Genomic DNA, 16,855 nt, shown 5'->3' on the forward strand with positions numbered 1-16,855 from the left:
GCAGGAGTATACAGAAGTACAGCTATGATATGAGCCTGGATGATGTAAGCCATAATGTATAGACCGCCATCAGAGTAATACTTGTCTGTCACTGTGTCCATAGGAAAATGACTTGTGATGATGATGAGATTATAATAAAGTCATAAATGGTAATTAGAAATTCACATTTTGTGGAGAGTTTTATTGTCTTTAATCTCGGGATATGGTGCCCACCCATACCCTCAGCCATAAGTACCATAGAGACAGTGATGCTGTAAGGTTCTTGGAAAGAGGGAGCCCTGGTGGGTTTTATTACCCTCATTATTAGGGGGTTAGAACCAGTGCAGAACGCCTCTCTTCACAGGGATTGCCCAGAGGCTATGAAAAGGAGGCAGGGAGGTATACAGAAGAGGTACTTTTGGTCTGAGTCTCAAAACCAAGCACCATTATGGAACTCGTGTTTGATCTTGGCTGTGGTGATCTTATATGCCATTGGTGTTATATTCTGTTTCACTTCCACTGAGTGCTCCTTTGACCGCATGTTGTAGGTTCACAGCAACAGCTTCCAAATGCAATTGTCAGACCTAGAATCAGCTGCAGACCTTTTACCTGCTTAATTGATGATGGATTAATGAGGGAAAAGCCCGCGCAGCCCATTAAAGTGTTTTTGAGATCCAATTGCTTTTGTTCTTTTTAATAGGCAGCTAGCTATTAAAGAGCTGTAATTCCTAAACCCTCACTCCAATTAGGATGTGAATACCCTCAAATTAAAGCTGAGAGTTTGCACTTGAAGCCTATATTGATTGTATAATCAAGCCCGTCTTTTGGCTAACTTTCCGATCACTGGGGGTCCGATCCCAAGAACCAATCTGAAGGTCTCTATCTGAATGGAGACAAGGTTAATCATGCGTGCCAATGTTACATTTGTTCTGTATGGTGCTGCAGGAGATACAGCGCTGGGTTATCTCACAGCCATTCAATCCCTTTCTATTAGAGTGGCTGCCCTGCACAAATAGCATAGGGGGCTACATTAATAGGAAAGTGCTGGAATTAAATATCCAGTGCCCATCTACAAATCGTAATCGTTCATGGTAATCAGTCCAAGTGTCCTGCACACATGTGCTAAACATGGAGTCATTGTATAAGAAGCCAATGGTTTAGTTCCATTCCCTGGTGGTCTGGTGGTTTAGTCCTTCCCCAATGGCCTCCGAAGCTGATGATATTTGTGGGATTGGACAACAGCCTAATGTGTATGGGGGCCTTCCGACTCTCATGATATCAAATCATCTGTCAAGGCAGAGACCGGAGTGCTCAGCCAAGCCAAGTGTTCTTTTGATTCGGAAGAGTCAGGAGAGACATTTGTCTAATATTCTAATAATCTTCTAATAATATTCTAATAATCTAATATTTCTGTGGGTCTTTATGGCCATTGGCCGTGGTTGAGCACATGTACGATATATGTATATTGCAGGCACCACCTGGTTCTTGTTGAGGATGAAGTTCAGGATATTAAATGTCATTTTTGCACTGCCAGAAATAACTAATCTCTGGGCTTGACTATGCCCAGCAGTCCCATAGACAATGAATGGAGCAGTGGTCAGGCATACGCACTCCACCACATTCAAGACAAGGCTCTGATGGATCTGATGTTCCAGATCTCAGGACTGCAGAGGTCCCAGTGCTCGGACCCCCATCTATCAGTACGTTATCCCCTATAGTTAGGAGATAACTTACTTAACATTTTGGGAATAGCCCTTTATTATGTGTATGACCCTTATGTATTTGCAGACCTCTCCTGTAGTCCTTTCCTTTGTGTGTCCTTTCTCACCCCTTTAATCCAGATTATTAAACCGAAAAAGACATCGCTGACGAATATATCCCATATTACTGCAAAATCGGTATATTTGCTGTTCTGAGTCTGGGAAAGCTGGGTGAATAGATATAAGGGATATAACTGGTGACCAGGTGGGAGGCGCAGATCTAGTATTTGCAGATCTTAATGTTAATTATGTGACAAATTGCAAGATGCTCCTGATGTAAGATGTAATGAGATAGTGGTGTAACAGAAGACTGATTCTGGGTGGTTGCACCTGTAGGATCAGTAGTGATCTGTGATCCCTGGTGCATTGTCCTCACAGCCTCTTCCCTGGTGACTCAGTCTGTTATTCCCTGTACACACCCTCAGGCTGCAGCTGTTCTGTGCGTCCTTAGCAACCCCTGCTATACACAGCATGTGACTGCACAGGAGATCCTGCACCTGCTGGAAACCTGCTGCTTCCTTGGAGGGTCCTGATTCCTGCACCTACAGAAGATCCCAGCATCACCCCTTGCACCAGATTTGCATATATAGGTGCATGATCTGTTCGCTGCATTGCGGGCACTACTGCTAGCCTGTTCTTCCTCGATTCTACCACTAGGTGTCGCTGTGTATAGATTCTGTATATTCTTCAACCCTGCAGAAACTTTGTAACTTTTGAGGAGCAGAAAGAACTTTACAGAACTACAAATCATCAGGTAAGGAGCATGGAGGGGACTGAGTAAGCGAGTGGTGGTGTATATAAATAGATAGCTAAACCTCACAGCTGAAAGAATTTGTTAAATCATTGTATAATGCAACTTTTTGATGTACGCTCCTCAACATCGAAGTTGCAGCATCAAGAAGGAACAATTGTATATTTATGGAAATCACAGGATAGATAGACAGGTTAAAGATCTACAAATAATGAAAAAATGGAATCAAAATTTTCAAAAAAATATTGATTTATTTAGTTTAGAGTACAAGTTCCACCTGCAGAAATCCCGGCACTTACAGCCTCGGCTGCTATCAGTGAGGTTATTATTAATGGTCGTCTGAGGAAGGTTCTGCTGCTGAATGCACTTGGGCAAATCATCAAGATCCGCTGCTGGCAGCTCCTGTGTAATCAATGACCAATAACGTCACAGATGTGTTCGATGGGAGACAAGTCCAGAGACGCTGCAGCCATGATAGCACGCTTAGTCCATGCAGGCTGCTCACAGTAACACGAGCAACATGCGGCCTGGTGCTGTCTTGTTGAAAAACGTCTCCTGGGAGACCTTAGAGAAATGGCCGCACCACTGGTTCCACCACCAAATCAGTGTAACGCCGAGCTTTTAGTGCACCTGCCTGTAATGAAGACTAGAGGGGTCCGGCTACCGTACATTATGCGACCCACCCAGGAGTAGGACCGATGTGACATTCCCTTATGAAGGCCTCTTCATACATTGGTCTGGAGGCCATGTTGGCAATCTACACCTATTATTGTGTCCAAGACAAAATAGGGACCCAACCTTATAGAGCACAGACCTCCATTTCAGCCTCCATTGCCTCTTGCTTTGCACCATGATGTCCTTTGAGAGCGGTGTTGTAAGGTCAATGGACGCTTGAAGCCGGATGTCTGGCTTGTAGCCAATGTCGTGCAATTATCTTCTGATGGTGTGCGGTAGCATAATGTAAAGTAGCCGGACCCCTCTAGTCAAGACTGTAAGTGCTGGGATTTCTGCAGGTGGCTCATACTCCAGACTGTATAAATCGAGATGTATTGAAAACATTGTTTCCCTTTTTCCATCATTAGCAGATCAGTAACATCTCCATCCTGTGATTTACATCATTCCACAGCTTTTCTTTTTTGGTGTTGCAATTTCAATGTTGAGTGTATTTTTTATACTATTTTTTTCTGGCTGTCAGTGGATCGAGACGGACAGGATCTAAAACACCTTTTTAGGAATAGAATAAAAAAAATAGTTGGATTAGAGCCCCACTTTTCACCAGCAGTGATTCAGGGGGATACAACAAGAAGACAAATAACTTAAAAAAAATCTACAGGCTGCTTTTTACACACCTATTATTTAACTGTAATTGTTTCCAGCCACACATTGGCTTTACATGGTGTCCATTGCTATGACTTGCCATCCATATGATATGTAGACATGCCGGGTCCAGAAGAGCAAATGTAGAGGCCCCCTCTCTGATATCCATGTGGCCTAATAGGATAAACACTTGCAGCAAAGTCAAAATTTTTTGTGGAGATTTTATAAAAACTCCATTCTCAAACCATGGAGAACATCCACAGCGGAAATCAGGGCTGGATTTCACCAAAATTCAGCTCTGGAATTTGAAAGCACACAGGCCCATGCAGCCCCCCACACTCACTTTCCCAGATGGGGGTCTCTATTACAAATATGACCCTGCTTGACATTAGAGGAAATCAAGATATATTGCAAGACTAATAATAACCAATAATACTGCTATAAAAAGTTAAATAATACCGCCACACTATGATCACATAATACCACCGCATAGTGATGGAATAATACCACCATACTAATCATTACCAAAATGACTGTACCGAGACCAATATTACCATCAATATTGCAATATAAGTGAAAAATAATACCGCCAAACCATAACCTTATATTACCAATGTTTACAATACTGATAATACCCCCATACTGATCTTTTTCCAAAATTACTTACTTGGCTCATGCTGTATCCATTCCGAGTATCAGGAATCCAATTGGGGAATTGCATACCGACCCTCACGTGATTAATGAGATTTTTCTGAGTTTTTATCAAGATTTGTATGATTCTAAATGTGACCATGGTGGAAGACTCTTTTCTATCTGGTCTTCCCTGTTGGTGATTGTCCCATAAGCAATCAGAGGCACTAGATGCTCCTATTATTGAAAACGAGATAGAAGATGCTATAAAAGCCACTACCTTTTGGGAAAACTCCTGGAACCGATGGTTTGGAAGGAGATTGGTACAAGACTAATTGTGATTTGTGTGACGCTAGTCACTACTCACGGACTAGCCATGGGGCAAAGTGGTCAAGAAGTTCAAGGTCAAAAGCCAGTAAGGTACGTCAAAGTTAGAGGAAGTGATCAAGAGGTCCAAGATAAAAAGCCAGGAAGGTACGTCAAAGATAGAGGGATAAGACAAACGGATAGTCAGGGACAAAGTCCGGGGTCTGGTAACTAAGGTCAGAATGCGTCAAAGGAAAAAGGGGTTATACAAACAGGTAGTTGAAAGGCAAATCCAAGGTTCAGCAACAAAAGATTAGAAAAAAATAAATATATAAATAAATATCAAAATACAGAGCACAGAGTAAGCACACCACTGAGCTGAAGCTACAATTGGGAATGATCATACATTGCTAGCCAGTTAAGTAGCCTGGCAATTATCCCTGCTATCCATAGGGTTGCTGAGAAGTCACTCACAGCGTCCCTAGGACACACACATCAAGTGGTAGAATTGTGACAATTTGGTTAAACATTGTTTGCTTGAGCTCTATGAGACAATTTTTAAGAGAGGGTAGCTCCCTGTCCCTATGAGGGAAGCGCTGGTTGTGGTCTTACTGAAGCCCCAGAAGGGCCCCATGTCTCCAGATTCTTATCGGCCTGTTTCATTACTTAATATAAATATCAAAATTCTAGCTAAAATTCTTGCTTTGAGATTGAGTCGGGTTCTGTCATCATGAATACATCTATTCCAGATAAAGCGACATAAACATTCCACGGTTATTTTTAAATATAGCAGCTACCCGTGATGATCCCTCTCCCTTTTTTTTTTTTATGTCCTTGGATGTATGTAAAGCCTTTGACTCTCTGGGAATGTGAAGATCTGAGGTTGTGGGTTGTAACAATCACCTAAGCAGGTTAACGATGCAACAATATTTTATTCCTTAAACCAAGGTTTTACAACATCTCCAGGTAAATAGCCAAAATACATTGCCTTCAGTCCATAAGATCCCCTCCCTGGGGCAGTAGTTCCACTGCCTTTCTACCAGACGATACTCACTATCTCCCACAAATTTCGTAGCTCCCGCCAGTATAGTCTGTATTCACAGTCCACGCTCCTCCAGATGACAGATAAAACGATAGAAGCACAGGTATCCAGTAACAACATTCCTTAAGAAAATTAATCGAATCCAATCAACACATCCCACAACTGTAGCACGTTTATCCAGCCCAGTTGTCCACCGATCTCCAAACTCCATGGGCTCCAGGACCTCAGCCTAGGTCCTCTCCCTTCGACATCATTTCACCAACTCCCAGACTAAACACGTGGCTTATTGTCCTCCCTCCCTGGGATCAGCAGCCTGGATGGGCAGAAGTGTTCACACCCTCTCCCTTTAAACATTTGCTTTTAGCTCAAAGAATAAAGAATATTCAAGAAGCATGTCACCTGGGACTGCATGTGAGACCCCCTGTGGAGACTGCTCAGCCAGGTTTACTATTCTTGTACACACAATGAGACTAGTGGCTATTAGAACAATGGCTTGACACCCATGAGATACTAATGACATTAATGTAATATACATTTACATTTCTGCTCTGTGCTAGAAAAAAATTGCATCCCTTAGAGCCGTGGATTCCACTCTACGTGCATTGGTCCAATAGTCTTAGAACAAGGTCAGCTCCTCACAGGGAATATTTGCATTCACTACTATCAGCCTTACCAACACCAGGTCAAATTACCAATGCACAAGCAGGATGCTGCAGATCCCCATGATAATGGCACAGCACAGGTGCAAAATACTGATGCGACAGCGACCCGCTCCATGAATTGGCAGATATGTGAGTGGCTGTGTATTATTATAAATGCACACAAATGATGCTTGCATAGGACGCCAGTCACACAGATGCGTGTGATGCACAGTGTCTGGCTTACATCCTATTGATGACACCCATAATTTTGAATCAGTTGGGCTGCCCAGCACTATGTAAGTGCACCCCACAAGACAGATGCCAAAATTCACCCATCTAACAATAAAGGGCCTGGCTGCATCCTGCAAAAATGGAAAATGTGAAATAAAAAGATGAAAAATAATGTATAAGATAAATACATTACCTGCGGTATTGGTCGACATTTTAGCTCGCAACCCGCGTCAAGGGTCCTCATACTTGTGAGTCCCTACTCTAAAATTAAAAACGGGGCACAAAAAAAGGACATGAATTCAAAAAACATGACAGAAAAAAAACAGCCTTACCAACACCAGGTCAAATTAGTATTTTGCACTTGTGCTGTCCCCGCCTTTGTCATGGGGGCTGCTGCATCCTGCTTGTGCATTGGTAATTTGACCTGGTGTTGGTAACACTGTTTTTTTTTCTGTCATGTTTTTTGAATTCATGTCCTTTTCTATGAGCCATGAAAAAATTCACTTTTTGATATTCTAATTTAGTGAGATGCACCTGTGTGTGTGTGTGTGTATGTATATACAGTACAGACCAAAAGTTTGGATACACCTTCTCATTTACAGATTTTTCTGTATTTTCATAACTATGAACATTGTACATTCACACTGAAGGCATCAAAACTATAAATTAACATATGCGGAATTATATAGTTAACAAAAAAGTGTGAAACAACTTTAAATATGTCTTATATTCTAGGTTCTTCAAAGTAGCCACCTTTTGCTTTGATGACTGCTTTGCACAATCTTGGCATTCTCTTGATGAGCTTCAAGAGGTAGTCACCGGAAATGGTCTTCCAACAATCTTGTTCACAGGTACCACAGGACCCAAAAGGGTGCATGGATGGACTTCTCCACAAGAGGCCCTCATTACAAACAAACACCTCCACCCTTCCACCTCATACCACCAGAGGGAGCACGTCAGGGATATATATATATATGGAGGGTGGAGCCAGGCAGTTCAGTTCAGCAGTGAGTCTCAGTCTGAGAGAGAGTGTGCTGCCACTGAGAACAGTGAAGACGCAGCACGTCTGCTGCTGTATTGAGGGCCCCGAGTGTGGCTGGACGCAAAGAGGAGAGGAGAGAGGAGTTGAGGGGGTAGAGGAGCATCATAGGCTCACCCCAAGACACAAACCGGACACCGGGTCCGCGCCTACAGGGTCCTTTATACCCAGTAGGGATCACCGGCATACCAGGAGGATTACAAGTCCCTGGTCGACCTGAAGCTAAACCCTTGACAGGACTAGGAACCACGAAGGCCCCGGCGTCCAGGGATAGTGGTTGCCAGAAAAAGGTCCTACTACCAAGCGACAGGTGAAGGAACAGCACGACACAGAAGCTAGGCCCAGTTCCAGGCTGGTCAGGAGCTTAGAGAGAGGGAGACACGGACCATGAGGCATTATACCCGCTCACTGGGGAGAAGTCCTGAAGTGCACCCTTCCTACCGAGTACCCTGGACTGTACCTGACATTCGCACCAGTAAAGGTACTGAAGTGAATCCCCTGTCTCTGTCAGTTACTCCTGCTGAGCCATTTCTCCTGCACTACAAGCCCCAGCATCATCACCATCTGCACCTACACTGCCCCGGGGGCCCGCTCCGCCTGTGGGGAGCAGGAACATCCCAGCTGCCATCCCATCACCCTCGGAGGTCTGCAGCAGCGCCGGTAACCATTACCGGAAACCACAGGTGGCGTCACGAAACAAACTGTACACTAAAACCCCTTTTTAAAGAGAGACCCCAGAGTACGGGCCCGGGAGCCGACTGCCGTGAGATCCTAAACAAGGTAAAAGGCCCAGGTACCGAGTCCCCTATATTCCCCTGGGTGACACATCTCTCTTTCTGGCGTCACGAACAGGATTTCGTGCCCGTTGCCACCGGGTACTATGTGCCGTAATTGAACTGTGTTTTAACTGTGGTGAACATCGCCTCCATTACCGCGTCGCCGCGTGGGAAGATGAGGGGCGTAACCGCGGGAATCGGAGAGGCGTGACTGCTGGAAGCGCGCAAAGCACAAGCCCCGCCTCGCGCTCTGACGCAGCACCAGGAAGCGTCAGGTCCTGGAAGGAGACCATCGTCTGCGGAGCTGCGGCCTACCCGAAAAAGAAAGAGGAGGTAGGCTACGGTTTACTAGGGGGCGCAACCATGGCCGACGACCAGCAAAACGCCGGAATATAAGACATATTTTCAGTTGTTTCACACTTTTTTGTTAAGTATATAATTCCACATGTGTTAATTCATAGTTTTGATGCCTTCAGTGTGAATGTACACTCTTCATAGTCATGAAAATACAGAAAAATCTTTAAATGAGAAGGTGTGTCCAAACTTTTGATCTGTACTGTATATATATATATCTATATATATCTATCTATCTATCTATCTAATATATATAAATGTCTTATCCCGTCTGTCTGTCCTTCTGTCCAGGAAATCCTGCGTCGCTGATTGGTCTGGCCGCGGCCAATCAGCGACGCGGGATTTCAGAAAAAAGATGGCGGCCGTTAGCGGCTCATCTGCCGCACGGAGGTCAGCAGCGATGCAGCCGGGAGATGACCGGCGTCGCCGCTGACCTCCATGCGGCTACCGTCGGGAGATCAGCGGCTAGGACCGCTGATCTCCCGACGGTAAGTGTGAAGGGAGGACCGGGGAGCAGCGGTGCCGCCGGTCGGGATGCTTCTGCTGCGAGCAGCCGGTCATCTCCCAGCTGCTCGCAACGGAAGTACCCGCACAAGCAGCGCCTCTCCCGGGCCCACACTAATACGATGCTGATTGGTCGCGGCCGACGGCTGCGACCAATCAGCTATATTGGCGCCAAGTCTAAACACCGCTCTGCGCCAATCAGCACAGCAGTGTGGCCGTGACCAATCAGCAGAGCAGTGTTTAAACTTGGCGCCAATATCGCTGATTGGTCGCGGCCGTCGGCCGCGACCAATCAGCGATATTGGCGCCAACTTTGAACACCGCTCTTCACAGAGGTCAGCGGCGATGCAGCCAAAGTACCCCGACCGGCGGCGCCGCTGACCTCCATGCGGCTACCGTCGGGAGATCAGCGGCTAGGGCCGCTGATCTCTTGATAGCAAGTGTGAAGGGAGGACCGGGGAGCAGCCGGTCATCTCCCGCAGCGCCGCTCCCCGGTCCTCACTAATACAATTCGCTGATTGGTCACGCCTGCCGGCCCCGACCAATCAGCGATATTGGCGCCAAATTTAAACACGCTCTCCGGCCCTCACTAACACGGTTCGCTGATTGGTCGCGGCCGCTGGCCGCGACCAATCAGCGATGTTGGCGCCAAATGTAGAAACCGCTGTGCTGATTGCTCGTGGCCGCCGGCCACGACCAATCAGCGATATTGGCGCCAAATTTAAACACCGCTGTGCTGATTGCGCCCGGTGTACCGCATACATATTCTAGAATACCCGATGCGTTTGAATCGGGCCACCATCTAGTATATATATACTTACTGCATAGATACGGAAACAGAACCAAGTTTACTACACAGATGAAGGAGCAGAACCAAGCATACTACATAGATATGGGAAGAAAACCAAGCTTACTACAGTGTAAAAGTTTGGGCACCCCTGGTGAAAATGACTGTTATTGTGAACAGTTAAGGAAGTTGAAGATGAAATGATCTCTAAAAGGCCTAAAGTTAAAGATATTTCCTTTGTATTTTAGGCAAAGAATATATATATATATATATATATATATATATATATATTTTTTTTTTTCTTTTCATTTTTTACATTTTAAAAATTACAAAAAGGAAATTGGGCTGATGAAAAAGTTTGGCCACCCTTGGAGATTTGTGAGCTCAGATAATTTTGACCAAGGTTTTAGACCTTAATTATCCTGTTAGGGTTATGGCTTGTTCTCTATCATTGGTAGGAAAGGCCCAGCTTTATAAAAACCGAGACTCCTCTAACCTTGTGCCAAAAAACAGCAGCCATGGGTTCTTCTAACAGCTGCCTAGTATTCTGAAAATGAAAATGGTGGAGGCCCACAAAGCAGGAGAAGGCTATAAGAAGATAGCAAAGCGTTTTCAAGTGGCCCTTTCCTCAGTTCGAAATGTTAAGAAATGTCAGTTAACGAAAATATAATTTTTTTGCCTAAAATACAAAGGAAATGTGTCATCTTTAACTTTAGACCTTTTAGAGATCACGTGACCACTCCATACGTGGTGCACACTTACAATTATGAGAGACCCTTTCTCTTCCGCTCCTCTCAGTTGTTACCACAATGGTCGGCTTGTGATCAGCTGTATGAAACTGAATAGATGTGACGAGTGCGATAACAGTGAAAACAATGAAATCCTATATAGTATATTACAAATAGCATATTTTTCAGATTATAAGACGCACTTTTTTCCCCCAAAATTTGGGAGGAAAATGGGGGTGCGTCTTATAATCCGAAGGCTGCGGTGGGCTGGGGTCACAGTAAGCTACCGTTAAAACGGACAGACGTGCCACCATTTTATTTAAAAAAAGAAAAAAAAAGTCTTATGATCCAATGCGTCTTATAGTCTGTAAAATACAGTAGTTAGGATTCTACAGATCAAAGTCAGTGTCAAATCCAACATGTCTTCAACAGCCAGTTTCAGAGACCGCATTACACAATCAGAAGAAAAATATACGGTATCTACCACCGTTGTAAAACATAACAAAAACAAATCCACCTGAAACACCCTATAGTTTACATACAGTGCATACCCTTGTCTGTAAGAAAGTTGGGATACAATGAAAACATGGCACGAATCTACAATGAGGGATTTTCTATATTACAATTGCAGCATCAGCCAAGTGAATATACAGGTGCATCTCATAAAATTAGAATATCATCAAAAAGTTAATTTATTTCAGTTCTTCAACAGAAAAAGTGAAATTCATATACAAGGTGGTCCAAAAGTAGGTGGACAGAAAGTGTAATAAGGATATGAAGGGGGAGATTCATCAAACACTAAATTGCAGCTGCAATGTTTCATCATCCTCCAATAAACCATGAATTAGACGTGGACGATAAGCTTTCCACCCAATAGATTTCAGGATTCGCATGATAGAAGCTCGTGAAATTCCCAATTCCAAAGAGGCTCTTCTGGTGGACTTTTTTGGACTCTGAACAAATGTTTCAGCAACAAGTTGTTTATTATCTTCTGTACAGACTGTTTTGGGTCGACCAGTTTTTGGAGCATTAAGGATTGAGCCAGTGGCATTGAATTTGTCACGAATGCGGTAAATGGTTTGTCTCTTTGGGGCTTGAGTACCAAATGTTTCAACCCAATTTGCTCTAATGGTTTCAGCATTTTGAGATTTCCAATACTCTGTTAAAATCCATTTTCTTTGATCTGTATTTAAATTATTTGCCATTATGTGTTATCTGAATTATCTGAAAAGAAAACAGATTTGGGGGAGATCTATCTGTGAAAACTAGATCTGTGAAACTGGCTCAGTTGCCCTTAGCAACCAATCAGATTCCACCTTTCATTTTCCAAAGAGTCTGTGAGGAATGAAAAGTGGAATATGATTGGTTGCTAAGGGCAACTGAGCCAGTCTCACTTTACACCATGTTTGATAAATCTCCCCCTTCATAACCTTATTACACTTTCTGTCCACCTACTTTTGGACCACCCTGTATTATATAGAGTCATTACTGTTATGTTCTGCTACCAAAGCTAAGGAAAGAGAGGAGATCTGTCCCTACTATAGGACTCAGCTGAATCCCTACGATGTAACAGGGAACCTGATCCTGCGATCAGACCTGCTAAAGTCCTAATCTAGTCTGTACGGAGACCTATAGATGTGGGGAGGGAATCCCTACAAGTACTAAGGACTGGGAGGAATATGGGACACCTCCTAACAGAAATAGTAGCAGACAGACGAACAAACAAAATAGATAGAACATAGAGGTCCGTAGACCAAGCAAACTAACAGAGCTAGATACAGAGCACAGGCTAGCTAGAAAGTAGATATACAATGAAGTCCAGCAAAGCCAGAAGGGCGGAGCAGGATTAAATAGGCCAACAAGGTCATGTGACCAGCAAAGGAAAAAAAACCTAACAGCAAGGTTCTAACAGTACCCCCCCTTCTAAGAGGATCCTCCGGATCCCCTAGGACCAGGCTTATCAGGAAATCTCCTGTGAAACGCTCTGATAAGTCTGGACGCGGAAACATCATCTGACCTCACCCAAGAGTTATCCTCGGGTCCGAAACCTTTCCAGGGCACAAGATACTGCAAACTACCTCTATACCGTCTAGAGTCAAGGATGCGAGAAATTTCATATTCCCCGTCCTCCACCACCGGAGGAACAGAGGCAGAGGCGTCACCATCCGACACAACAGCTTTTTTTAACAGAGAGACATGAAAGACCGGATTAATTCTCCAGGAGGTAGGAACCTCCAACCTAACAGCAGATTGGTTGACAACCTGAAGCACCTTAAAGGGCCCTACAAACTTGGGACCCAATTTCTTAGAAGGAATCCTCAACCGCAGATTCCTAGAGGACAACCAAACCATGTCACCAACAGCGAACAAAACCTCCTGTCGTTTCCTATCAAAGTAGTCTTTAGATTTTCTGTTGGCCTCCTGAAGATTACCACGCACATCCGTCCAAACTCTTTCCAAATCACCGGAAAAATTCTCCTCCTCAGGCACGGCAGATCCCAACTTGGAGAACGACCCAAACGACGGATGTCTCCCAGAACAACAAAAAAAAGGCGAACAACCAGCAGAAGAAGATGTATGATTGTTCAGAGCAAATTCGGCAAGTGGCAGAAACTCAGACCACCCCTCTTGATTGTCTGCCACAAAACAACGCAAGAACTGCTCAACATCCTGGTTTTAAACGTCTCAACTCAGTCTCAGCTGATGCCACACGGTCAGGATCATCATATAATAATCCTAAAGCAGAAAAAAAACTATCCACTGATCTGAAGCATGTATCACTAGGTTGCAAAGAAAAGGCCCACTCCTGAGGCTCTTTGCGCAAAAGTGACATTATGAACCCTACGCGCTGGGATTCATCCCCAGAGGACTTGGGTCTCAAACGAAAATACAATAAGCAAGCATTTTTAAATGAAAAAAATTCTCGATGTTCACCAAAAAATAAATCCGGCAAACATACCTTAGGCTCCAAGAAATATGCTCCAGGACAGTTACTCACGTGCTGACGGAGCTCGGCCACCTCCAGAGAGAGTCCCTGCAGGTGTTTAGCCAAATCCTGAACCGACACCATGATGGAACAAAAAAAAAAAAACAAAAAAATCTTTCCTTAGAGAATTTGCAGGCTGGACTTACTGTTATGTTCTGCTACCAAAGCTAAGGAAAGAGAGGAGATCTGTCCCTACTATAGGACTCAGCTGAATCCCTACGATGTAACAGGGAACCTGATCCTGCGATCAGACCTGCTAAAGTCCTAATCTAGTCTGTACGGAGACCTATAGATGTGGGGAAGGAATCCCTACAAGTACTAAGGACTGGGAGGAATATGGGACACCTCCTAACAGAAATAGTAGCAGACAGACGAACAAACAAAATAGATAGAACATAGAGGTCCGTAGACCAAGCAAACTAACAGAGCTAGATACAGAGCACAGGCTAGCTAGAAAGTAGATATACAATGAAGTCCAGCAAAGCCAGAAGGGCGGAGCAGGATTAAATAGGCCAACAAGGTCATGTGACCAGCAAAGGAAAAAAAACCTAACAGCAAGGTTCTAACAATTACAAACAGAGTGATCTATTTCAAGTGTTTATTTCTGTTCATGTTGATGATTATGGCTTACAACCAATGAAAACACAAAAGTCATTATCCCAGTAAATTAAAATAATTAACAAAAAACACCTGCAATGGCTTCCTAAGCGTTTATAAAGGTCCCTTAGTCTGTTTCAGTAGGCTCCACAATCATGGGGAAGACTGCTGACTTGACAGATGTCCAGAAGGCAGTCACTGACACACTCCACAAGGTCCCAGAGTCTGGAGGAAGAGTGGAGAGGCCACAATCCAAGCTGCTTGAGGTCTAGTTTGAAGTTTCCACAATCAGTGATGGTTTGGGGAGCCATGTCATCTGCTGGTGTAGGTCCAATGTGTTTTATCAAGACCAAAGTCAGCGCACCCGTCTACCAGGAAATTTTAGAGCACTTCATGCTTCCCTCTGCTGACAAGCTTTTTGTAGATGGAAATGTCATTCTCCAGCAGGACTTGGCCCCTGTCCACACTGCCAAAAGTACCAATACCTGGTTTACACACAACAGTATCACTGTGCTTGATTGGCAGCAAACTCACCTGACCTTAACCCCATAGAGAATCTATTATAGAGGATCTATGGGGTATTGTCAACAGGAAGATGAGAGACACCACAGCCCTCACAATGATATACACAGCTGAGGCCCCCATACCAATATACACTGCTGCAGCCCCCACAACGATATACACTTCTGCAGCCCCCACAGCGATATACACTGCTGCAGCCCCCACAATGATATACACTGCTGCAGCCCCCACAACGATATACACTGCTGCAGCCCCCACTACGATATACACTGCTGCAGCCCCCACAACGATATACACTGCTGCAGCCCCCACTACGATATACACTTCTGCAGCCCCCACAACGATATACACTGCTGCAGCCCCCACAACGCACTGGAAGAGGGAGGCGGAGCCAGCAGTGCTGCTCTGCATAGGAAGAGGGAGGCGGAGCCAGCAGTGCTGCTCTGCATAGGAAGAGGGAGGCGGAGCCAGCAGTGCTGCTCTGCACTGGAAGAGGGAGGCGGAGCCAGCAGTGCTGCTCTGCATAGGAAGAGGGAGGCGGAGCCAGCAGTGCTGCTCTGCACAGGAAGAGGGAGGCGGAGCCAGCAGTGCTGCTCTGCACAGGAAGAGGGAGGCGGAGCCAGCAGTGCTGCTCTGCACAGGAAGAGGGAGGCGGAGCCAGCAGTGCTGCTCTGCACAGGAAGAGGGAGGCGGAGCCAGCAGTGCTGCTCTGCACAGGAAGAGGGAGGCGGAGCCAGCAGTGCTGCTCTGCACAGGAAGAGGGAGGCGGAGCCAGCAGTGCTGCTCTGCACAGGAAGAGGGAGGCGGAGCCAGCAGTGCTGCTCTGCACAGGAAGAGGGAGGCGGAGCCAGCAGTGCTGCTCTGCACAGGAAGAGGGAGGCGGAGCCAGCAGTGCTGCTCTGCATAGGAAGAGGGAGGCGGAGCCAGCAGTGCTGCTCTGCACAGGAAGAGGGAGGCGGAGCCAGCAGTGCTGCTCTGCACAGGAAGAGGGAGGCGGAGCCAGCAGTGCTGCTCTGCACAGGAAGAGGGAGGCGGAGCCAGCAGTGCTGCTCTGCACAGGAAGAGGGAGGCGGAGCCAGCAGTGCTGCTCTGCACAGGAAGAGGGAGGCGGAGCCAGCAGTGCTGCTCTGCACAGGGCCTGGATTGCAGAGAGAGAGGGAACCCGGAATCCCCTTCAACCAGCCGGAATCCCCTTCAACCAGCCGCTCTGTGACAGGACGTGGCCACGTGCTGCGTAGGTACGTCTGATACTGCCATTAAATGTTAAAGGTAAAGTGCTGCCCGGTGTCTAAATGTTACAAATGTTTCCACTCACTGACGGCAAGCAGAGATCTGGAAAATAGAGAGGAATTAAAAACACACAGGGTGGAATTTACTGACGTGTGAAATAGCTGATACTGGTTTCTGACGTAAATTATAGTAATGTGTTTGGCCTTACCAAGCAATGCCCAACTTTTTTTTCTTTTTTCTTTACAAAACAGTTTTTTCTGTCCGCAAAAGAATAATAATTAAAAAATGGAAGAACTTTCCATTATACAGTAATATGTGTGCCTCAATTTTGGCAGTAAATGTGATTTTTTTTTTTTCGTTGTCGCATTTAGTTTTGACCTAGGTACGTTGTGGATCATTGTGCCACAATCTGCATCAAAATAGTGACAAAAATAAGTCACAAAAAGTGGCGCAGAGCAATACGTCACATTAGACGAAAGTGTCGAGAGATGCACGATATTTATGATCAAATCACGTGTCACTGTGAAAAATGTGGCGCCTTTTCAGACTTTCTAGGCTAAACTTGCTTTGTCTAAATATTGGACAGGATTATCTGCCCCCTGAGATATCCTATTCCATAGAAAAGCTGCTTTTTTTTTAATTACCCAATTTGGAATTTTTTTCCCCATTAACCAT

General features: G+C 45.1%; 1 protein-coding gene across 1 annotated transcript in view; it reads left to right on the forward strand.

Moving 5' to 3' along the window:
• The first annotated feature begins 2,182 nt into the window (after positions 1–2,182).
• Positions 2,183–16,855, forward strand: part of LOXHD1 (lipoxygenase homology PLAT domains 1) — a 442,934-nt gene continuing 428,261 nt past the window's right edge. Inside the window, exon 1 of the mRNA XM_073680470.1 lies at positions 2,183–2,493. The gene's annotated coding sequence lies outside the window, so the exon portion shown is untranslated. The remainder of the gene's footprint in view (positions 2,494–16,855) is intronic.

The sequence above is a fragment of the Phyllobates terribilis genome, unplaced genomic scaffold (assembly GCF_046119375.1).
Source record: "Phyllobates terribilis strain yellow unplaced genomic scaffold, ASM4611937v1 Scaffold_1__5_contigs__length_1240528914, whole genome shotgun sequence".
Taxonomy (NCBI): domain Eukaryota; kingdom Metazoa; phylum Chordata; class Amphibia; order Anura; family Dendrobatidae; genus Phyllobates; species Phyllobates terribilis.